The sequence below is a fragment of the Culex pipiens genome, chromosome 3, assembly GCF_016801865.2.
Source record: "Culex pipiens pallens isolate TS chromosome 3, TS_CPP_V2, whole genome shotgun sequence".
NCBI classification, from domain to species: domain Eukaryota; kingdom Metazoa; phylum Arthropoda; class Insecta; order Diptera; family Culicidae; genus Culex; species Culex pipiens.
Genome location: NC_068939.1, coordinates 119,939,446 through 119,964,792, shown reverse-complemented (window position 1 = coordinate 119,964,792; position 25,347 = coordinate 119,939,446). Strand labels below are relative to the sequence as shown.

At 36.4% G+C, this 25,347-nt stretch overlaps 1 protein-coding gene across 5 annotated transcripts in view; it reads right to left on the bottom strand.

Annotated features, from left to right (window-relative positions):
- The window catches only part of LOC120413922 (calcium uptake protein 2, mitochondrial), a 127,198-nt gene that overhangs the window by 88,522 nt on the left and 13,329 nt on the right, over positions 1-25,347 (bottom strand). The gene's annotated exons all lie outside the window — the stretch shown is intronic.

The window sequence follows — 25,347 nt, the reverse complement described above, 5'->3', positions numbered from 1 at the left end:
GGCTGCTGGCGGGTCCGGCTGGTCTGGGGCTTCTTCAGGATCTGGAACTGGACTGGGCTTGAACTGGCTGGAACTGACTGGAACTAACTGGAACTAATTGGAACTAACTGCCCTCCTCAAGAATTTTGGGGTTTTTATAGTCAGTCCCCGAAAACTCTACTAAATTTTGTTCTACTAAAAGTGGTCCGTTTCGATGAGAAGCATCGATGAACCTCATGAATTAAATTATGCAGACCTCTGCAATTCTTCATGACTTTCCGTATGGTGTAGTGAGTACACCTCAAAATCGGAAGTCATGGGTTCGAACCATTGTCGTGAAACTTTAAATTATGTTATTGGAATATCAAAATTATGTTCCTAAAACATTCTCAAAAATGTTGGTCAATAATGAGAAGGTCGAATTCTCCATTGAACAAACATGCCAATGAATTTGGTTAAGCCACACCCTCAATTTCCCCTGTGGAAAAACATCGCACATTCATAATTGAAAGCTTAACCATTTTTTTGATTGCCTAACAATTGGCGAAATTTAATAAAGGGCTTTTCAGGTGAGGATGACTCATGATCCACACCTGTACATAAGCTTAATTATTTGTCGCGCAACGCGAGTCGACGGGTAAAATTATTTATGCTTGCGTAAGCGCGCATGGTCAGAACTGTGGTGAGGTTCGAAAAATGGACAAATTTAATGATTTAAATTTGAGGTCGTTGCACCCCTAAGGGGTGATCTGCAAACAACGTAACTTATTTTGTTGAATTTTGTGCTTTTTAAATTAAATTTGAGGAAATTATAAAACTGTTTACCTGCGCAACATAACATTTTGAATTGCGAACAACTAAACGTTGCATACAACTTATTTAGGTAAGGGTTCGTCCAACAACAAAGTGACAAAAGTTTGTAAAAAAAACAATCGAATCACGTGATTATTATTGTTTGGTGAATTTCACCGTAAATTGGCCTACATAAGGGTGTGCGATAAAAAAATTCGTTGCGTTGTATTAGAATGAACCCTCACATAAATCAGTTTATCATAAAGGGGCCATCCAGTAACCACGTGATTATTTATTTGAAAGTTATAGAATTTTTCCCCATTGTGAACATCGGTCTATTTTGATTTACTCAACAAGTTTTATAAAATACCTACTTTTTTCGAGTTGCTACAAACCTAAGTGACGGAATTTGTGAATGACCCATGTACAATTTTCTGTAAATAGGCTCGGAAACATTATATAAAACATATATAATATTTATTATCCTTTGATCTCCAACAATCAACTACGCATACACCTTTTTTGCCATGTGACCAATATGATTTAAAATTTCGTGACGTTGCAACGCAAACTTAAACCTGTTGTAACTTTGGATCTAGACAACCAATTTAGTCGCTCTAGGTTGCATTTGAAAGCTCTTTCCAAGTACAAAGAGCATCCGAAATATCAAAATGATTGAATGTTTAGTTTTCTGTTGACATAAACAACTGTCCCTTTTTCGTGACGTTGCAACGCAATAAAATGGTAAACTTACACTAGTTTGAAAAAATACTTGACTTAAGATAAACTGCAAATCCATGACATTTCCGTTTAGTACATTTAAAAACCTACAAAATGCAATCAAAAGAATAATTTTTGGATTTTATTTCACTGAAAACCAGGAGTTTTTAGAAAAATGTTTTAAAACGCTGATTTTATCACAAATTGTTGCATAACTTAATCAACTTGTACATAATGATATTCAAAAGTTCAATTAATGAAAACCATGATTTTTGAAGCTTCATGTAGTCTAGAATCGAGGAAAAATATCCAAATAGCTCATACACGCCTTTCAAAATTTCATCCTAAGGTGTACATTGCCGGAGAATGTGTCCTCTACATTTTGCTTTATTGAACTTTGTTGATACGACCCTTAGTTGCTGAGATATTGCCATGCAAAGATTTAAAAACAGGAAAATTGATGTTTTCTAAGTCTCAGCCAAACAACCCGTTATTTTCTAATGTCGATATCTCAGCAACTAATGGTCCGATTTTAATTTAAAAATATGAAATGTTCGTGAAATTTATTTGAAATTTTATGAAAACAATATTTTTTTTTTTAAATCAAGACTAACATTTCAAATGGGCCAAGCATTCAATAATATGCCCTTTTGAAATGTTGAAAGGCCATTTTAGCCAAATTTTAATATATTGCCTTTTAAATAAAAAAAAGCAGTTTTTCAAGTTATCACCGCAATTTCGGCTTTCGGCCAGCTTAAATTTGAAAATTCTAAATAATTTGAGGGTAATTTATGTAAAAAAAAAAAAAAAAATTAGGGTAATTTATGAGTAAAAAAATGGTAATTGGATCTGTAACCTGGTATCCAAGTTACAGAACTTGGAATTTCGGAAGATTTTTTTTACTTCGGCAAAGGTAAGGCCAATTTGGGAAATACTAAATCTACACTCTTAAAAAAGTAACCATTTATCAATACGCATTATAAAAAGGATTTGCTCAAAGGTATTACTTTTGACAAGATTGGATTTGAAATAAAAAAGTATTTTACGGAGAATTTTACAAAGTTTACCGTTTTCAAGATACCTATAAAGTTTTTTTTTGCAAAAATAAAGATTTTTTTTCTTTTAAATTTGTCTGAGAAATACTGTCACAAAAGAGAAAGAAACAGTAAAAAAATGAAGTATTTTAAGATTTTAAATCCGATTATGCATTGAAAAGTTTTCTAAAAAATATGATATTTTTTATCAAAAAATGGCAACTTCCATTTTTTTTGCCATTGCTGGTACTTTTTTAATCCTTTTAAACATATCAAAAAAATAAATTGTGAATATAATGTTTTTGCGCAAATCTTCACATTTTTGAGCTTAGACATTTGTAACGTAAATAGAACATTTGAAAACTTTGCAAACTTTGAAACCACTTTTGTGAAATTTAGAACTGGCAACCCTTTTCCCATCCACTAAGTACCTACCGGGGGGTGGCCGTTTGTTTTCAATTACAAGTTGTTCGTACCGTTTCTTTGTCGCTGTACGGCGAAAGCAAGAATTTGAAACATTGCGAACATTTTTCATAAAGCACCCCACAGGGATTTGACTGCAAAATCTAAAACGTGTTCAAGAGGGAAGCTTTTGCTTTGGGCTCATACAAATGAATACAAAGTGATAATGGTCAATTTCTCCCGGGTATTAATGGACGCGGTATTAACGCTAACGCGTACATGATTTGCTGTATCAACACTGTAATCCCGAGCAGGGGTAAATAACACGGGAATACCAAATTTTGGTATTACTAGGGCAAATAACAGCGACCAAAATGTGCCCTTGGTTGCCCAGTAATAGATGGTAAAATACCATGAAATCATACCAAAAGCTTGTATGTGGAAGGGCACAACAATACCATACCATGTTATTCCAAAGGTAAAATAATACCACAAAATAAAATCATTTCAATACCAAGTTGAGGTCTTCTGGATTTTTGACCATTGCTTGAATACCAAAACTTGGTATTGTCATGGTTTTAATTTTAGGTATTCCCGCGCCCTTGGAAAATCATATTTTGGTATTCCTGTGGTCTTCCACAAACATGATATTGGTTTGATTTCATGGTATTTTACCATCTATTACTGGGCAACCAAGAGCACATTTTGGTCGCTGGTATTTGCACAAGTAATACCAAAATTTGTTATTTTCATACCATTTTTAGTGCAGCAGTTGCAGTTAGTGAAAAAAACGTAAATGATCCTTATGCAACAACCAAATCTACTCACCTGATGATTCCATGTTGTTTTTAGTGATATTCTTCACCACACCGAATGCATTTGTCATTGATGAATGGCTGTACTTGAAGTTCTTGAAGCTTCTGAAAAATAACAAGATTGAAAAATAAGTATTATTAAAATGAAACTGGATTGAAATTCACCAAAATTCAATAATCTGTTGATTGACTCGTTTTTCAAAGTATTTGGTTATCCCAACTTAGAAAAATTTCAACGTTTTTGAAAAAAATATTAGTGGGTATATCACAAAAAAAAAATTTAAATCAGCTTTAACATTTTTGGGTTTCAAGTCATTTTAGCGCAAAATTAATTATCTCGTCAAAAATTAAAAAAAAATCCATAGTTTCAGAGAAAATTGATGAAACCTTTCAATACCCAAATAATACCAGAATGTGGCATCCTGACTAAGAAATTTTTCCACAATGTCAAGTCATTTCTGTAGGGGGTATATCAAAAATGTTTAAAATCAAGTTTGAAATTTCCGGTTTTCAATGAAAGCATTCGCTTTGAAACATCATTTTAGCGCAAAATTAATTATTTTGTCAAAATTGGTCAAAATTTTCCCATAGTTTCAGAGGAAATTGATAAAACACCTTAATACCAAAATAATACCAAAATGTGCCATCCTGACTTAGAAAATTTTCCACAATTTCAAGTCATTTCTGTAGGGGGTATATCAAAAATGTTTAAAATCAAGTTTGAAATTTCCGGTTTTCAATGAAAGCATTCGCTTTGAGACATCATTTTAGCGCAAAATCATTATTTTGTCAAAATTGGTCAAAATTTTCCCATAGTTTCAGAGGAATTCGATAAAACACTTTAATACAAAAATAATACCAAAATGTGCCATCCTGACTTAGAAAATTTTCCACAATTTTAAGTCATTTCTGTAGGGGGTATATCAAAAATGTTTAAAATCAAGTTTGAAATTTCCGGTTTTCAATGAAAGCATTCGCTTTGAGACATCATTTTAGCGCAAAATTAATTATTTTGTCAAAATTGGTCAAAATTTTCCCATAGTTTCAGAGGAATTTGGTAAAACACTTTAATACCAAAATAATACCAAAATATGGTGTTCGACCATTGACAAATTCTGCAATTTTGCAATATCAAAACAATACCTTAAATTGGTATGATACCACATTTTGCTCTTGCATAATCCTTAAGACAAATTTTTAAGGGTCCAGGAATACCAAAATTTGGTATTGATACCAGAGAAAGGTATTATTACGCATTTCCCTTATTATTTACCCATGCTCGGGATATGTTGGAGTTAATTTATTCTGTCATAATTATTGCTATTCAGCTCGATATGGTCACGCAGAGGGGACTTGTTCAACCCCTGGGTCGGGCCTGGGTGTAGGGCCAACAATTTGCACCTCGCGCTAGATCTCTCTCTCTCTCTCGCGGGAGTGATAATTTGATTAACCATTTTCGCTGGAAATTATGAAACCCACGGCTGACGCCAGGCCCAATCAAAGGTCCCGCATCTTAATGGTTGCATTGTGGCAGGTTTTGGAAAACGGCGACGCGACGCCTTGAGCGATTCAAGTTGTAAAAACAATTTGCTTAGATTTCATTGGCTGCCGAGTCAAAATCAAAAGTGCTACAAAATTATAGAGTACGATTGAATTAAATCCATAAATAATGATCCTATTAAGTGGATGCAGGTTGCACACTGCGACCGGTCGCCGTTGATGATAGATCGGCGTAACTAATAAACTTGTACACTGGCTGGACTGTTTAGCCTAAAGGATGTCGTGTACTTGGTAGCTTGGACAGTGGACGAAACTGAAAATCTTTTGAATCTTTGAGACTTTGAATCTCTGAAATTTTAACCTAACCAAGTTTGCCTTTCCCAATATTCTACAACATTTTAGAGGAATTGGTCAGATTGGCCTGCATTACCAGAGTTAATTGCGTAACCGAAGTCGCGCCAAGTTCAGCAGCTTCCTCAACCCACCTAAATCAAGTTCTTATAAACTCCTAATGAATCTCCACCCGGCGACTCACACACAAAGCCCCAGGTCAGTGATGTTAGTCCGTGACGAAATGCAGGCCCGGAATCACGCACGCAAAGTCTCCATAACTCAAAACGCGCCTGAATGGGACGCGTGGACGCGCTAATGCCTCAATCACGAGTAGCTCGCGCGATGCTGCAGCCTGATGAGATTGGATAAAATACAGTTCGTATGGGAGTGCAGTTGCCTGTTGGAGCAGATATTTTAATCGGTTGATAAAAATCTTCCTACGCCGTATGAATGGTGGCCGATTGGCGGCATTGAAATGTTTGCTTCAAGGAGTAGATGCAGTGGCGTAACCTTTTTCATCTCATTCTCATCTCATTCTCATCTCATTCTCATCTCATTCTCATCTCATTCTCATCTCATTCTCATCTCATTCTCATCTCATTCTCATCTCATTCTCATCTCATTCTCATCTCATTCTCATCTCATTCTCATCTCATTCTCATCTCATTCTCATCTCATTCTCATCTCATTCTCATCTCATTCTCATCTCATTCTCATCTCATTCTCATCTCATTCTCATCTCATTCTCATCTCATTCTCATCTCATTCTCATCTCATTCTCATCTCATTCTCATCTCATTCTCATCTCATTCTCATCTCATTCTCATCTCATTCTCATCTCATTCTCATCTCATTCTCATCTCATTCTCATCTCATTCTCATCTCATTCTCATCTCATTCTCATCTCAACCTTAAGAGCATCGAATCTCCTCCTCACTAGCTACGCCCATGGCTTAATCCGACCTGACTTAGAACGCGAATCGCCTGATCAAGTGGATCGCCCTGACGATGTGAGTGGAAGGGTTCGAGATAATCTCTCGGAGGTACCTTCGTCGCCCATCTACCGTGTTTCACGCAAGAGTTATCTTCTCGACTTGTTGTTATTCTAAAGTGCTAGAAACTCGCTGCTGTCCACCTGAGGGTGGGGGAAACTAAGATAAAGTGCGTGTTCAAAATCCCAAAGAATCGGCTACAAATCGGTTGACAAATCTGTTTGTTCTCCGGCCGCGACTTGGATTTAGGTCCATAAATGGAAGTTCGTTGTTTGGCGCGGCAATTGGATTACGGTCATGTTTCAGTCTAGATTAAAGCCGAATTCAGGGTCATGAACAAATTCACTTTTCGCTGAGGTTTTCGCGTTTTTTTTTTGCTCTGATGTCAGCAATGTCGGCGATTCAGCCATAAAACGTGCTGTCCCCGGCAAAACACAACCTTTTCCGCGCAAGTACGAGTTGAGCTGCACGTAGGCCACCCCGTCCAGGACTGGTCAGCGCCGGCAACTAGCGGAATTATTTATTACGCAAATTATGAGCGAATCTAAATGGCTGATTGCAATTAATTTTCGCGACGGCAGCTCGACCAAGGTTATCTTGTGGGAAAATCAGTTAAGGTCCTGCTGTGGTTGGGCACGTCCTGTAGTGCCATTTTTGGGTGGTCACCAGAACACTATCTTGCGTCAATCAATCAAAGGTGCATTTACTGTCACTTTTAAACGATAATGATGATACAACCGCAACGCCTTTAATTGATTGACATTGGACTAAACTAAATTTCAACATTGCAAGCAGTCGATATCATTACTCAACGATACTTTCGGGCGGAACCATTTGTTGACGGCAAACAAGACAATAATGTGGTTATTACAAGTCAATAAAAAGGATTAAATTTCGTGAAAATCCACACAACATGATAATCAAACATGCTTGTAGAGATGGTAAGGTTTATGAGTATTGTATACAAAACATCAACAAGAAATTTGTAAAGGGTAATTCTCTACCAACTCACAGGAAATCGGGAAAAGTTGCCCCAACCCCTCTTCGATTTGCGTGATACTTTGTCCTAAGGGGTAACTTTTGTCCCTGATCACGAATCCGAGGTCCGTTTTTTATATTTCGTGACGGAGGGGCGGTTCGACCCCTTTAATTTTTGAACATGCGAAACATGTCAAGTTTTTCAATAATTTGCAGCCTGAAAAGGTAATGAGATGGAAATTTGGTGTTGATTTCGACACCGTCCGAACAATTATCTTTCTTTTTTTGTCAATCATTTCGAAATCTTGGAAGACGATACAGCTGCTGTCCACATGTATCAGAAGTATATGGTTTGTTTTTGAAATTAAATGTACCAGAATTGAAAAAAAATCATCAATTATTCAGATGAAACTGGCTCACAATATAAAAATCGGTTTAATATGATCATGCTCAACCTTTCATGGCAAAAGCTCTAGAGCCCATGAGAATTATTTCATCTACTACATCCAAGCTCTTGCGTCAAATAAAAGAAATAATTTGATAAAGTGGGAAGAAATGAGGAATTAGGAAAAATATGAAAACAATAGAAAAATGTATTTTTTTTAATTGTGTTGTAAAAACGTTGTAGCATTTGCAAATAAATATTAAAAGTTCAAATTTTACCTAATATGGTTCAATGTCACTGAGATCAGGAAAAACAGTGCATTCAAAATTACCCAATAAATATTCCTTAAACAAAAAATAGATTGTTAAAGGTATTGATTATCTCAAAATCGTATAAAATTATAAAAATAATTCATCTTACAGAACACCAGGTAGTTATTATTGATCAACGCGCCCAGGGGCTTCTAGCATATGCGGCGAGTGTAGCTAATTTAGGTAATCTCAAATACTTAAAACTTTAAAATTCGATATCTCTGGAACGAAACATATTCCTTTCTGTCGATAAGTGATTTTTATGTAAAATTGGACGGGGAATACGATGGTGAGGTCAAATTCAAAAAATAAATAGAACTGTTTAAAGTTTCAACGGCCATTTAAAGTTTTCAATTGCGCAATACAGGTAGAAACAATATTTTAATCCAAATTTTGATCACGGAAATGGATTCTACGTCCAATTTCCTTCAAAATTGAGGTTAAGACCGACCCTCTAAGATTTGTGGTTCCTGAGTTATCGTCGTTTGAAAATAGGGGTTTCGCTCAAAAATCGCCAAAAAGTCGATTTTTTTGGAGGGTACAAAACTGGAGGGGGTAGTCCGATTTGGATGAAATTTGGGATTTTTGCATGTTTTGATAGTCTCAACAGCTCTGCCAAATTTTAGCAGAATCGGAGAGGGTAATTTTCAAATGCTGTTCCGCTTCAGATGGAATGGCCCATATTCGGAACACTCACAAACTCGAAACACTTTTGTGCCAATTTGTCTATAGGATGTAAAAGGAGAATGGGCAAATTTGTATGGGAGCTGGTCCAAGGATGTACACGAACGGGCCAACTTTTTTCGAAAGATCTCGCCGATACATGAAAAAAGTCTACTTGACCAACTCTTCAAAAGTTACAAGCTGTTGAAGCACAGAGTAAGACAGAGTTCGCACTGCCTCTTGATTTTTGGTTCAACTTGGTGGTACATCGCAGGTACATCGCACGCCTGCTACCAGCAAACCTTATGAAGCCAAAAAAATCAATGACATTTCTTCGGACTGGGCACTCTGGGTTACTCTGTGGTTGAAGTTTGAACATTTTGGATAAAAATGTACAAAAAATCAAATATTTGCTGTTTCTAAAATCGTTCATAAAATCTCTATTTTATTATGGATTTTGACCATCTTGACTTCATCCGACGCGTATCAACAAAAACTATGAGTTCTGATATGTCTTAGCATGATTGAAACATGACTTCTCTTGTTTCTATCCGTTTGAACCGTCTGCGTATTTTGTCGAGTACAGAAAAAAAATAGCCTCCAAATTAACTGTTCCAGATTTGTGGATTGTTTTGTGTTTGTTTCATTTATTAAATTTCAAATATCAAGCTCTGAGGTGCTGCTGATGCTTCGGTGTCGGAGTCGGTGGCGTCGTGTACTTCTGAGAAGCCGGAATCGGTATCGGCTAATTTTCAACAAATTTGTATGGGAGTTGCTGTTGGAGCAGGAGCCGAAGTCGGTGGGGACAGGTTTTTTTGGCGAGCTGTATACGTAGGCGCCTAAGCTTCAGAAGCCACTCCGCAGCCCTAGTGCATCTATATCTCACCGATGTTTTCCCTCAGTTAGTGCACAGTGAGAATTTGTTCAACGCTACGCTCATATTAACTCTTTCACTAAACCCACCAAGGGAATAAAGACCCCCGACCGATTCACAGAATTTAGCTCCAGACTCCAGTTCGATTTGTCCTCATCTCTCTACACCCAAAGTTAAAGAACGAGGGGATAGTCCTCACGAAAAGAAACGTGAGGAAAGTACTATTTTGCGAGAGTATAGTCCTCTCGCGTGTTCATTCGTTCATTGGAACAGTTCATCCTATTGAGTGGCTTATATGGACAAATGACCGCCACTTAGTTACCGAACCATGGTGGCCCATACGGCAAAGGCACGGTTCAATATGCCGAAGGTCTTGGGTTCGAGTCTCGATACCGGTACTTTTTTTTTTTGATAGATGAACTTTTTTTGAAGATGAACCATGAGTAAAGTACTCGCGGTAATTTCGGGATTTATCCTCTCCGTCCGCACACAGTACAATTTTACTACCGAATCGTGCTCTTTATCCTCTCGTATGCCGATACCCAGTTCTGGGTGTACCCTTCCCTTCTTTTTGACCAACTGCGGTGCACCTATCATCTATCGATTAACTCCACATGCATTGGAGTCAATCTTTTATAAGCTGAAAATGACCGTATTAGAGCTGTGTAAGCTTATCATCATCAGTTCCATTCCGTCCGTCCGTTGTGGTGATCCATAAACACACGTGGACCGCGCAGGTGGAGTGTGCTCTGCTGACACATTTCAGGAGAGAAATTCCCGTTGGAACGGATCTTCATTCATTACGTTACGCGAATGAGTTAGTAGGTAAGGAATGGTTCGTCACGTAATGAAAGGATGCCCCTCAACTGGCGGTGACTTTGAATATTGAATATAAAACGGATCTCAATTCGTGTTCGAACACGAATTAGATTAAATCGATAGCGTTGGAGAAGGTAAAATGCATTCAACTCGATTCGTACCTAGGTTGGAGACTTTGGAGCCGCATCCTAAGTGCATCGGAATGCCAAGAAATTCCTGGATCTTCCCTTAAGGGGGGCGACTCCATGACCTGGGCGCACGCGCAAATGAATCATTTTTCATCGCGCTGATCTAGATCTTGCTGCTCCTTCTCCAAAAGGTTCAAGGTTATCCCGTGACAGGTTACACAATTGTGCGTTTGCGCCGGGTCATGTCGGGACGTGACCTGGCCCCGCGCGATCCGTGTACGGCCAGTAGAGTGACTGGTGTCGCCCCATAAATCTTGACTCGTGGTCGTGCAGTGGTTGAAATCGATAGTGGTTCGCGTGGATCTTTCACGACGGATCATTTCGAGAGAGGGTTATTTTTATTTATCATCCTCGAAGTCGAGACAGACGAAATCGAATGACCGGCTCAAACTTTTGCTTTTATTAGGAGGGTGAGGGAGTTTGGACTTGGGGTTGGTGCCTGGATAGGATTGAATGTGATTTTAATGCGTTGGCGGAGTTCAGATCAAATACGGCGTTAGAGATGGTAGAGTTGAGAATTAACAATTTCATAGGATCGTCAGTTATCAATTGGAGATCTGCGTTACATCGGAATCAACAGTTGTTAGACCACTCAGTCCAGATCAACAAAATAAATGGCGTCAAATTATCGATTCCCAATTCATGAAATCCACCGTAATCCAGAACGATGACCAAGAGGTGCTACTGCTATCGCCAACAAATCTGGTAGCGCAACCCACCTTAGAACACGAACAAGCCCCTCCAAAGCCTACGTTCTAAGCTGTAGAAAATATTAGAAGGCATTAAATTTAATCACCTTCTCACACACACTTGTCAGCGGTTCCAGGTTTGTTTCAGAACGATCGCGGTGCGACGCCCAACAAGGGTGTTTATTACCGCTTAACACGGTATCCCAAGATTAATAACTAAATGCTTTCGTGTTCCCGGGATTATCTCCCGAAGGATCTACGCCCAGCTGGACAGCTTCATTTTGGACTGACTTTATCGCGTACGAATCTGTGATAGCTGCATGAGATCTAGGCTATGTGTCGCGTGTGCGATTGGGGTAGGATGGGAATTGCTGGAAGCGTCCGGTGACTCAACCGCGCAGGTCAACGTCTGATAAAGGTGGTATCTTGGAGCAATCGGAATGGCAGGCACGCGAAATCTGCGACATTTGCGCTGATGCGAAGACTTGTGCGTAATTGGATGATAAAGATCTGAGACTTGTTGAGTATGTCAATGATGTAAGAATAGAGAGAAATAGGTTAAGGAATTCTCTGAGTTTTCGATGATTATTTGTATTTTTTGCTGGATGAAACTTGGTATGTACTTTTTTCTATTAGCAAAGAATACATGTTGCATCATTAGTGCGTCTATTCAAGCCTCTATACCAGGGGTGCTCAAAGTTGTTGGAGGCCGGGCCAAATTCAAAGCTCAAATGAGCTTGCGGGCCAAATTTACAAAATAGGTTATTTAAAAAAATAAATTATGTTATTTTGTTTAAAAGACTGCAAAGTACATCTATAAATTGATTTTTTTCAATTTCTTTTATTTTTTGGACATTTTCTTTAGTTAAAAATAATAGAAAATGCAAAATGGCAGTTTTTTATCTGTATTGTTTCAGGTATTTGAAAAAAGTATTTTGCTGAATGTACTTGAATGTACTACAATTAAATTTTAATGTTTTGTTTTTATCTTTAGAAAATGGTGACATGTTAACTGAAAAATTTATGTAGTGGCGTAATTTTATCTTCAAATTAAGCGTGACGAATACATTTTTTTGAGAGCCAGAATTTCAATATTTCAATGAAAACAAATGTTAGAAAATGTTTTAAGCACCCGTAAAGTTAAACTGCAATCATTATTTTCAAAAAAAATAGATTCGGCGAAAAAAAAAACATTTTTGCGAAAAAAATACATTTTTTTATCAAAAATTCACTGAAATTCAAATTAATGATAATAAACCGAACCATGCCAAATGATTCTAAATGCAGAGGAATGCATAATTATTTTAGATCAGTTGATTGCACTTAAATTTCCATTGATTTTTTGAAGTTTCTAGAAAAAATATTTTTGCTTCTGGTTTTTTGACCTATATTTTAACACTCCAACGCCCAAGGCTCCCAAAAAGTTGGAACGGTAACTTCAACTCGCTGGTTCTCGGGCGTAACTCACCCAATCAAGACAATTCTTTTTTCCAGTGATTTGTTAGGATGTCTAGATGATCCTAAAACTTTGCAGAACTCAATTTGATCAAATCTGTAATTTTAGCGATAAAAATCATCGTTCCAACTTTTTTTTCACGTCTAAAAAAAAATTCGCAAAAAATCCGCGGCGGCTGTCGTTTAAAAAAAGTTGGAACGATGTTTTAGGTCGCAGAAATTATAGATTTGTTCAAATTAAGTTCGCAAAATTTTAGCATCATCCGGAAATTCTTAAAAATCACTGGAAACAAGAATCGTCCCGATTTGTTGAGTTATGCCCGAGAACCAGCAAGTTGAAGTTACCGTTCCAACTTTTTTGGGAGGCTTGGGCGTCCGTGTAAGTTGGACATGCGTTGGGCGTTCCAGTGTTAATAATGCGGGAGGGAGGGTTGTTTGTCAAAAGCTTTGTAAAATATTTCCAATAGCCTTGATCAACCGATTTCAACATTTTGTCTACCTGAATCAGATGGTAGTCAATCAGATTCGTTATCTAACTGTCATGAGTTTGAATCCCGAAGGAAGGTTATAAGTGCAAAGTAAGTTTGAGGGTCAGTTCATAAAAGGGTTATTATGACTTTGAAATGTATATGGAATACTTATATTTTTGCAGTTATTACAGATTTCTACCAAACTCAAATTTTAACGTTTTATAAATATTTCAAAATATTTGTGACCTAAGTTGGGAATCAAAATATTGATAAATCATTAGTTTTTTATTGTAGCGACCCTATGTCGCTCCTCCATATTTCAAACATAACATCCAAATTCAAGTTTATTACAACGGTGGCAAAAAAAATAAAAAAGATTAGAATTAAAAAGTTTAAAATAAATTTTGAAAAAAAGTATACATCCATAAAATTACATTACGGGCCAATTTAAAAGTTAAAAGTTATTGAAAGTTTGGGCATTGAACTTGAAACTTCTTTTGGGAAAATTATGATTGCAGCTGCATATTTACCATTCCAATGCACTGGGGAAAATAAAAATTATTTCAAAGGGGATTTGAATAAACTTACTCGGCATAGATCTCGATTTTTGATCATCGGTGATTTTAATGCCAAACACCAATCTTGGAATAATTCAAAAGTAAATTCCAATGGTAAAATTCTATTCAGAGATTGCACTTCTGGTCTTTATTCGGTTTTATACCCGAATGGGCCAACTTGCTTTTCTTCTGTTAGAAATCCATCAACAATTGATTTGGTTTTGACAAATCAAAGTCAGTATTGTGGTCCTTTAGTGACTCATGCTGATTTTGATTCTGATCATCTTCCAGTAACTTTTTCACTTTCTCATGAAGCAGTTACCAGACCCAATAGTTCTGTGTTTAATTATCACAAAGCTAATTGGGACAGGTATCAGCATCATATTGAGAATAATTTAAATCATGATTTTGTTTTAGAAACCAAAGCTGATATTGATTCAGCCTTGGAATCTTTAACTAATGCGATTTTGGATGCTAGGAATATTGCTATTCCTAAAGTCCAAGTCAAATTTGATTCTCCCATTATTGATGACGATCTTCAGCTTCTGATTCGTCTGAAAAATGTTCGCCGAAGACAGTATCAACGTTCTCGTGATCCTGCACTGAAGCGAATTCAAAAAGATTTGCAAAAGGTTATTGACCACAGATTCACTCTCCTCCGAAATGAAAAGTTCGCAAGAGATGTCGAACAAATTAAACCTTATTCCAAACCTTTTTGGAAACTTTCAAAGGTTCTTAAGAAACCTCAAAAACCAATCCCTTCTTTAAAAGATGGTGATAATATTCTATTAACTAATGGGGAGAAAGCTCAAAAACTTGCTCAGCAGTTTGAGAGTGCCCATAATTTCAACTTAAATGTTTTGAGTCCTATTGAAGATCAAATTTCAATAGAATTTCAGAATATTGTTGAACAAGAATTTTCATCAGATGAAGTTTTTAATACGGATCTGAATGAAATAAAATCTATCATCAAAAAATTTAAAAATATGAAAGCCCCTGGTGAGGATGGCATTTTTTACATTTTAATTAAAAAATTACCTGAAGCAACTTTAAGTAGCTTGGTCAAAATTTGCAACAAATGTTTTGATTTGGCATATTTTCCCAGTAGTTGGAAAAATGCCAAAGTAGTTCCGATTTTGAAACCGGATAAAAATCCTGCTGAAGCCTCAAGCTATCGGCCCATTAGTTTGCTTTCATCTATTAGTAAATTATTCGAAAGAATAATTCTTAATAGAATGATGACGCACATTAATGAAAATTCAATTTTCGCTGAAGAGCAGTTTGGATTTCGCCTTGGGCATTCAACTACTCATCAGTTGTTGAGAGTTTCAAATTTAATTCGAAGCAACAAATCTGAGGGCTATTCTACTGGCGCTGCTCTTCTAGACATAGAAAAAGCATTTGACAGTGTTTGGCATAAAGGTTTGATTGCGAAATTAAAAAGGTTTAATTTTCCGATTTATATTGTGAAAATTATCCAAAATTATTTGATTGATCGTACTCTACAGGTATGTTATCAGAACAGCAAATCTGATCAACTACCTGTACGTGCTGGCGTCCCTCAAGGAAGCATTTTGGGTCCAATTTTATACAATATTTTTACTTCTGACTTGCCTGATTTGCCCCCAGGATGTCAGAAATCACTTTTTGCTGATGATACAAGCATCTCCGCCAAAGGTAGAAGCCTTCGTGTCATCACAAGAAGATTACAAAAAAGCTTGGATATTTTCAATTCTTATTTGAAAGAATGGAAAATTACTCCAAATGCTGCAAAAACTCAACTTATTATTTTCCCTCACAAACCAAGGGCTGATTTTCTTAAACCAAAAAGTCATCACATTATAAAGATGAATGAGGTAAATTTAAATTGGGAGGATAAAGTGAAATATCTTGGACTTGCTTTTGACAAAAACCTTACTTACAAGGATCACATTGAAAGTATCCAGGTTAAATGTAACAAATATATAAAATGTTTGTATCCACTTATAAACAGGAATTCTAGACTTTGTCTCAAGAATAAACTGTTAATTTATAAACAAATTTTCAGACCTGCCATGCTTTATGCTGTGCCGATCTGGACAAGCTGTTGCTTAACCAGGAAGAAAAAACTACAGAGGATTCAGAACAAAATTCTGAAAATGATTCTGAAACTTCCTCCCTGGTTCAGCACCAGTGAACTTCATCAATTAGCCGAAGTTGACACTTTGGATGTTATGTCCAATAAGATAATTGATGCATTTCGACAAAAATCATTGCAGTCTTCAGCTGCATTGATCCGCTCTTTATATAGTTTATAAGTTAGTTTTAAGGTATCCCTTTTCCCTTTTGTACATGTAGGACCTCCTAGATTTGAAATCACTGAATAGCGAAAGCTACAATATTTCATGAATAAATGAAAATTGCTAGTATTTAAAATTGAGGTGAAAAGTCATCGGTTGTGATTGGACACTCAATAATATTTTAACTGAATGAATGTACATGGAAGAGAAAATCTGAATAAATATAAAAAAAAAAAAAAAAAAAAAAAAAAAAAAAAAAAAAAAAAAAAAAAAAAAAAAAAAAAAAACGGGCCAATTTAAACGATCATTCAAAATGGGTCCGCGGGCCACAAAAAATCACCTCGCGGGCCACGATTGGGCCGCGGGCCATACTTTGGTCACCCCTGCTCTATACAATTGTGGCAGTTGTCCATACGAAAAGGCTATAAAAGAATATTCAAGAACGGATTTTTTGATCTGCCTTCGGCAAAGTTGTAGGCTAGGTTGCCTGCAAAGTTACAAAAACACGAAACTTTAAAATGAAAAATTTTGTTCTAAATGAAATAATGACCCTTCTGGGTTGTTGCAGATTAAAAAAGTTACATGACATGTTCTGAAAATTTTTTCAGACAAGTAACGAAAAATGGCAAAATTTGTGAAATATTTTTTGCATTTTTTGATCAAATCGGGCGTCCAATTTTCCATTAAAAGTCCTTTTGACACCAAATTTCCATCTCATAAAAAAAAATAGAATTCGGATTCGTGATCAGGGACAAAAGTTCCCCTTAGGACAAAGTTTCACGTAAATCGAAAAGAGTTCGAGGCAACTGCTGTGTGAGTTGGCGGAGAATGATCCCTTAAATAATCTTCGAATTAGTTTTATTGAAAAATCTAAAGTTTTCTTTAATCAGAAATTTACTTATTAGTTCAGCTTTCAATGGTAACACCAGTTAATATAAGATCACAATAAAATATCTTTAAAGCAAACTTTCAAAAAGATTTTTATAATTATTTTTCTGTTAGATTCACTTTACTTTTAGTATAATATAAAACCTAATATTTAATTAAAAATAAATAAAAACGGTTTTATTTTGGTTTTTAGCACGATTAGTGACTATACTCAATTTGGCAAGATCATCTACAACTTTGCCTAAAACACCAACTCGCTAGAAAAAGAAAAAAGTTAGATTTCAGCGTCACCTATGCGGCAAAAAATGGAACAAAATTTCAGTATAAAATGTAGCCCTAATTCTTCTGAGAAACTTTGCTAAAGACCACAGAGCGTTATTAATTTTGTCCCGCTAGATTGCCACCTCGCCCCACTGAGCAATGTCTTTAAGCAATTTTAAAGGATCCAATCTTTTCAATTTTTCAAAGAGCCATTTTTTTGTTTATCAAGACTAAGATCAGGGCGTAATATTGAAGGTTTGGCCATTTTAAAATGTAAGTCTTGATTCAAAAAAATTAAAATTATTGTTTTCGAAAAGATTGAAAAATTTCAGAACAAAAATTCACGAATGTTTATGTTTTAACATTGAAAATCGGACCATTTGTTGCTGAGATAAAAAAATAATAAAAAAAAAATTTCCGTGTACCTATTTTTTCTCAATAGTCCTCAACAATACCTACAACTTTGCCGAAGACTTGGTGTCTTGATCAGAAAATTCACTCAAAAGTGACAGCTGTTTGAATATTTACGTACCATTTTTGTATGGACAGTAGGGTGACAAGAAAACTTGATAATTTTGGAAAATCTGAAGAGATACCCTCTGGCTCGATTCTTTAGGCAATAATTCGTAACTGTGCCAATTTTGAGCCAAATCTGTTAACGTTTAAGGAACGTTTTTTATCGTTGAAGTTTATATGGGAAAAATCGTGAAAATGTATCGGGAAAAACTTCACTTCAGGATTTTGGCAGCAGGTAGCGCAGTTCTCGCCCAAAATTGCCCAAGTGTGAGATTCTTGTATGAAATTCAATTTCCTACAGCTTTGTCGAAAGGTGCAAGAAGATCCGAGTTAATCCTGAGGAGTTATTAGCAATGCGATGAAAATAAATCGGCTTATTTACTTGAAAGTATATAAGGGGTATGTAGGAAGTATAAAAGAAAATACGTTTTACTAAAAAAAAATCACCAAAAATCAGGATCAACTCAGATTGTTTTGCACCCTTTGACAAAGTTGTAGGAAATTGAATTTCCTACAAGAATCTCACACTTGGACGAGCCTCGCGCCACCTGGCAGAAAAATACTGAAATGGTGTCTTTCTGCATACAATTTTGCGATTTTGCTCATATAATCTTCAACGATAAAAAGCGACCCTTTAACCTTAATCGATTTGGCTCAAAATTGGAACAGATACTTATTTTTGTATAAGGAATCGAATCAGAGGGTATGCCTGATGTCGATTTTTTTATTGTCACCCTAATGGAATGACCGGATAATGAACTTTTCGAAAGTCCCAGATGTATTTTTTTTACATTTAAATAGAAAAAAGTGGTCAGGAATTGTTCTCCGGAATGCATTTTCTCGTATTATGCTAACATAATCATAGGGATTTATGACCCTACTATTGTCATACAGCAATTCCCCACGAAAGCTGGGGGTTCCTTGGCCGAAATAATAAGACCCGTATTTTTTTGTTTGGCCATTAGGGTGACCTACGCCGTGTTAGAGTGGTCCAAAAAAAGGCAATTTTCGTCATTTTTCAAAAAAAAAACACTTTTTTCAAAAATTTTGGTACTCTGACATGTATAGGTCATCGCTGAAATTTTGAAGTTATCAAAGTTTTAGTGAAAAAAGTCAATTTTTCCCGTTTTCGTCATTTTCCAATTTTTGCGCGTGGCGCGTCGAAAAACCCAATATTTATTTTCAAAAAATCGTATCTCAGTGTATTGAAAACATAACTTCACCATTTTTTGATATATTATGTAAAATTTTCCGAGGTATTTGATAAAAATATTTTCAGACATAGGCTCTTTGGTCCCGAGACCTTCAAAACAGAATTTTAAGTTTTCATACGACCTTTTCAAATGTTAAGCTAGATTTTTGAAACTTTCAACTATTTTTCCCAAATAGCCAAACTAATCACCTTTCTTTTGCGCCTAAGACAGCTATAATCGGATGAAATGGCGCGGAGATATGATTTTTTGAAAAAAGTGTTTTTTTCGAAAATCGACGAAAATTGCCATTTTTCGGACCACCCTAACACGGCGTAAGTCACCCTAATGGCCAAACAAAAAAAAATACGAGTTTAATTATTTCGGCCAAGCAACCCCCAGATAAAATTTGAGCCCGATCGGAGAACTTTTTTTTTTTCGAATCATGCTGTTTTCGTGGGGAATTGCTGCATAATCAAATTCTGAAAATCCGTATTATTCGAAAAATTCTGTACAAAAATCCGACTACCAAAAAAAAAAAAAAAACGTGAAGGAATCGTTACATTTTGTAGCCTTAGTTTTGCAATTTTTAAGTTATTTATTTAAATAACGTTTTAAAAGAGTATTCATAATAGAACTGATATTCAAAAATGAAAACAAAAATGAAAACTTTTAAATTCTATTGTTTGAGGTGCAAACGTACTTTTAACAGCGCTAATCCTGTTTGAATCCCGTTGATGTCAACAGCATTATCAACTACTTCAAAAATCATAAAATGCAACAAATCGTGGCAAATCTCCAAAGTCCATAAACAAATAAAAGTGATCCCGTGAGTAACACCAATTTACATTTATAGACCATATCATTCCACACACTCTCACACGATCCGGGGTAATAATCTGACTGCATCCCAGAAATTTATGAATGCAACACCCCATGATGTCATAACATTTTAATGAACCAGTTTGTTTCATTATACGAACCAGGATTTCCCGAAAGAAAGCTTGATCGCTTCGGGGGCGCCATCGCCATCGGCTCACATTTGCTCTCGTTAGAACTTTATGGCTTTTTAAAAGCGAACAGATGAACGGAAATTTATGGCTATCAGGTATTTAGAGATTAAAACAAATATTTATTTATTGATTTTTATTCCCCGAAGCTCAGTGATGCGGCGGCGATATGTGAAGCCGATCGAACACGTAACTTCCCGCGCGCGCACACACAATCACCTGCCTCTCGGGATGAAGTGGGCTTTGGGCAGGGAGAGCAGATCGCTGCCTGGCTGGGCCTTTATGGGCATGCCGACCGCCGGTGGCTATCGTGTCCAGGGGTAACTGGTCCTCTGGGATGTTTGGTATAGAGAGGGAATTCCACGTCAAAAAAGGTACAGTGGACGTACTGGGAGAATTGAGTTTGAGTCAGAGTCACTGAAAATCTTCAAAGGAATCCAAGAACCTTTCGCCTTTCGCCATGGAACCTTTCGAACGGCAGCACCCGCAGTGGTCATCTCCGTCGAACAGCTATTGATAGTGACCCCCAGACTCCTGTTGGCCGTGGCCGTGGGAGACCCCGTCTGCCAGGTGAGGGTGCGTGTATCTCTCCAAAGAGTGTCGGGGCTTTTGTTGTGCGTTTCAGACGGTGGAGGTTAGGTTAGGTTCCGACTTATCTTAATCCAGTGCTGAAGAGCAACGCATTTCGTGTTCAGGCGGCTCTTCGATCGATTGGGTCGTGCCCAGCCAGGTTCGATACTCTTCGCGCCCAATGAAAAGTGATGCAGCAGAGAAACATGAAATATCGGGTGATAATGCATAATAAAATCAATAATGCATGCAAAGAAAGGATTACGGCATTCAATGAAGAAGAGGGTTTAAAAATTCCACAATGCATCTTTTACCAGAACCACCAGTCATTCGTTTCAACCTGTTCTAGACTCGGCATGAGGATAGAATGCATTACCATTTAACACTTGACTGCGCGTAACATAACATCAACGAACATTTTTCTTCGGATTTTCCCAGCATACTCTCCCTCAGACTTGAACCCCCGAACCGAACTCAACCGGCAAAGTGACAAATTCCTGCGCAAACCACGCACACCCAGTCAATCTCCCACGTTACCTTCTAATCCACCTAATTAAAACGGTTGACAGCTAGAGATCAATCTTGTGACGTTTCTGCTTTGGGTCCTTCTTCTGTCGCTGAAGGATCTCCGCGCGATGATGTTTGGCCAGCTGCGTGCAACGGAATCCACCACAACCATCAATGAACTGTTAGTACCAGCAGCAGCAGTTCAACTCGTCAAGCCAGATAACAAGCCAAGAAATGAAGGGCGCGAAGAAGATCCAGCAGAAATGGAAAAACAAGGAAAATCTCGTTTTCGGCGAACCGCTTGAGTAATCGTTTCGATTTTTCACTTGTCAAAACTATTTTGCCTTTGCGGCGAGCCAGAGAGGGAGAGATATTGTGAGATTCCTCACTCTTGCTGGTACAGGGTGGCAAATCAATTGGGTAAAAATAAAATTTGGTACAGTTCCAAATCAAGGTGCTAACTTGTCTCGTATATTTTGGATCTGAAATGATCATTTCAACGTCCTTCCTTAACCTGATACTAAGTTTTGTACAATTTTTTTTCCAGTGTCGGAATTTTGAACATTTGAGAGCTGTTATTTTACTAAGGTCAACTGTAAAAGAGCAGGAGTATTAAACATTTCCAAGAAGAACTAAATGTTTAAAATTGGAGAACCGTCACTTTTTAACAAATGCTAGATTCTTCGGCTCCCCCCCCACAAAAATATTAACACACAAATTCCTATAATTACTCTTAGCTTTAAGTAAAATGTAATTACGAAAGCCGACTCGGTCCTAACCAGGTTAGATTTTTAGATGTTAAATTCTTATAAAATTATAGTACAATATTTCGAAGGTCAAGTAATGCTTAAACAACGAAATAAATGAAATGAAATAATAAGATGTTGATCAGGGCCGTATCCAGGATTCTTCAATGGGGGGTGTTTTCCCCCATAAGGCGTTAGGGGTGTATGTGTGTGATAGGAAGGGCGTATATAGTCAATAAATGCATACCAATCAAATAAAAAAACACAGTTTCGATTTTTTTTTAAAAGCGTGAAATTTGCTTTTACATTGTAACAGTAATTCTAAAAAAATATCGAAACATCAATAAGTTCATGGAAGTATTGTTATTCTTGCATCTATTTTTGTTGTGCTAAGATTGGCATTTTTTCGAAAAATCGGCACATCGCGACGCCCGAGACGCCATTTAGATTTGCTGGGGCCAATTTTTCGAAAAATTCCAAACTTTGAAGGCCTGTACCGAGCTCTAGGATGCTCAAAACTTCAATGTTATATATACCAAAACATGCGGATCTGGCCTACACGCCAGTGATATTGAAAATAAACGCTTCAGTGGCCAAAGTGCCTCAGAAATAGACATTTTTGAAAACATGTATTTTTACGGGTTAAATCCCATTTGAAATTGAAGGGCGGAGGCCAGCTCCTGTTACTTGGTTTCCGAATTGTCATATTTTGGAAACAAAAAAATTCAATTCAATTCAATTTATTTTATTAGTAAATAATCAATTTACAATTCCGTATTTCTTATAACCTAATAGAGTTTTGGAGTTCCTTTCAACTATGATTCATTTTGATGTAATTGGATATTCTAACAATGGATTTGGCAAGAGAAGGAAAAAATAAAAAAACCTTCTAGATTTGCAAAGGAAAAGGATAGAAAGCGAAAAGCTTAAAACTAAATCACAGTATGTTAAAAAAAAAAAACAAAAAAATGATATAGCAAAACTCGACTACTTTTTTTGAAAGAAACGCTGAATTTTTTGTGCGTCATCAATTTTTTATTCGAATCAAACTCTCATGCATTTTGCGCAATTGAAAATTTAAGATGCAATTTTCTTAAAATACTTGCGGTTTTATTTTAAATTAAACGTAATCATCGTGTTTTCTAGATTTTTCACTTAAAAATCATCTGTTTACTTGTTAGGCAAGTTGAAATCTCTTTAGATTTCAAATTTATATGCTTGCTGTAGCAAAATTTACCTACATCTATCCCTGCATCCAATTTTTTTAATTGCTCAAAATGCAGCAATGTTAAATTTAAATACAATTGATGACGCTGAATTGAATCAGCGTCAAATTTCTTTGAGAAATAGCAGTCGAATATTTCCAAAGTTTTTTTTTGACAACTGTCAAAAATCGTAAAACTTTGGGGCATCGTATTGAGTTTTTCTGTGGCCATCAAGGACCCTTTTTTAATATTTTATAAGGGCGTATTTAGTGAGGGTTAAGTTTTTCTCCTGGCGTCAACGATGAAATTATTTTTTTGTTAAGGCGTATCTAGTGAGGATTGAGTTTTTCTCTGGGTGTTAACGATCAAAGTTTTATTTTTAGTATTTAGTTAAAGTTTAGTTTTATTCTTGGCGTCATCGATAAAAAAAAATGTTTAGGAGGGCGTATTTAGTGAGCGTTAAGTAAATATCTTGGCTTCAACGATTTTTTAAATGTTTTTTTTTAGAAAGGCGTATTTAGTGAGAAATAAGTTATTCTCTTGTCGTCGACGATCAATGTTTATTTTAAATATTTTTTGTGAGGGCATATCTAGTGATCTTGTCCCGCTCGTGTGGATCAATCGGACCGCGCACTGGACTCACAATCCAGAGGTCGACGGTTTGAATCCCGCGGCGGGCGCTCTAAAATTCTTTGTGTAAATATGGGTATTCGGCGCCGTCGCTCCGTGCCATACTTTCATACACTTAGGAGCCCAGGGCGGCGAAGTCCTTGTAGATAAAAAGGAAGACACTAGTGGTTGGTACTAGCAATGGTGGCCGACAGCTATAAAGTCAACTTCGTTTATATCTAGTGAGAATTGAGTTTTTCTCTGGGCATCAACGATCACATCTTTTCAAAAAAAAATAAAAATATGAGGACGTATTTAGGAGGGTTAAGTTTTTCTTTAGGCGTCAACGATCAATGTTTTTAATTTTATTAAGGCGTATCTAGTGAGAGTGATTTTTTCCCTGGGTGTCTAACTTTGATAATCATAAAAAATGGCGGCCCTTCGGGCCGTGTCTTTGTCGGGGCGTTATGGGTCTAAGCCATTTTTTCCATGGGGGGTGTTGAACACCCATAACACCCCCCTTAGATACGGCCCTGATGTTGATGCCGAAGGGAAACACAAAATGATTATTGCCATCAAAAAAGAAAAAAAGAACCTTAAAGAGAAGTCAACTTAGGCCGTTGCAAATGTTTTTCAAAGTTATGCAACCCCCCCTGATTTTTTGGACCAATTTTGAAGGGGTGGGGGGGGGGGGGCTTCAAAATTGGTCCGAAAAATCAGGGGGCAAAAAACATTTTTTTGTAAGCATCGAAATTTCAATGGAAAAAAATCATTGAAGTGTTGAAACCGTGGCCTGTAATTTAAATTTTTAAACTTTTTTTCTAAGTTTTAGGGCAGGGTGATCAAAATATAGCCCGCCGGCCAAATGAGAGCCTAAGGGTCATTTCCTTGTTGTTAAATGGCCCATTATTTATATTTTTTTAAATTACGGTTTAAGTTAAGCATTTTCTGTAAATTTTTAATGTTTTTGTTAATTTAAAACTCATGATTATTCCATACTTTGATCCCGATTAAATGAAACAAATATTTTGTTGAAAATTTCATGTTTTGAAACAATTTCACACGTTTTTTTTAATTTTTATAAAATGGTTTTGGAAATGAGTTACAAAACGTTAAAAGCTCACTACATAAGAAAACTATAAGACAGAAACATAAAGGCTTTCCGTATTAATTCATGAATGACAGCTTCCATAAAGTGTTTTTGAATATTCCAATGTAATAATTAGCTCAAATAAAAGTGAGCAAATAACCCTCAATTGTTGATGTATCTGAAAATGATGTTTGATTAGCGAAAAATTGCAAAAGTGATGAGAATAGGTCGAAAAGGTAAGTGTGATGAAAATGGGTATATTTCCCCTAACGCACCATTTTTCTGGCATGGGTCCTAAAACGGAATTCGAACTCATGGCATTTGGGTTACGAATCTGAGTGCCTAGCCAATTTTTTTTCAAATTTTAATGATATTAGGAATTATTGTTGAAAACTCTTTTGATTTTTTTCAAAGCATGCCTTTTTTCATTTTAACTAAAAATAAAATTGTAAAATTTTGATAAATCGTGAAAAGTAAATATCAAAATTTTGGTTTTTGTCTGTTTTATAATAATGTCGTA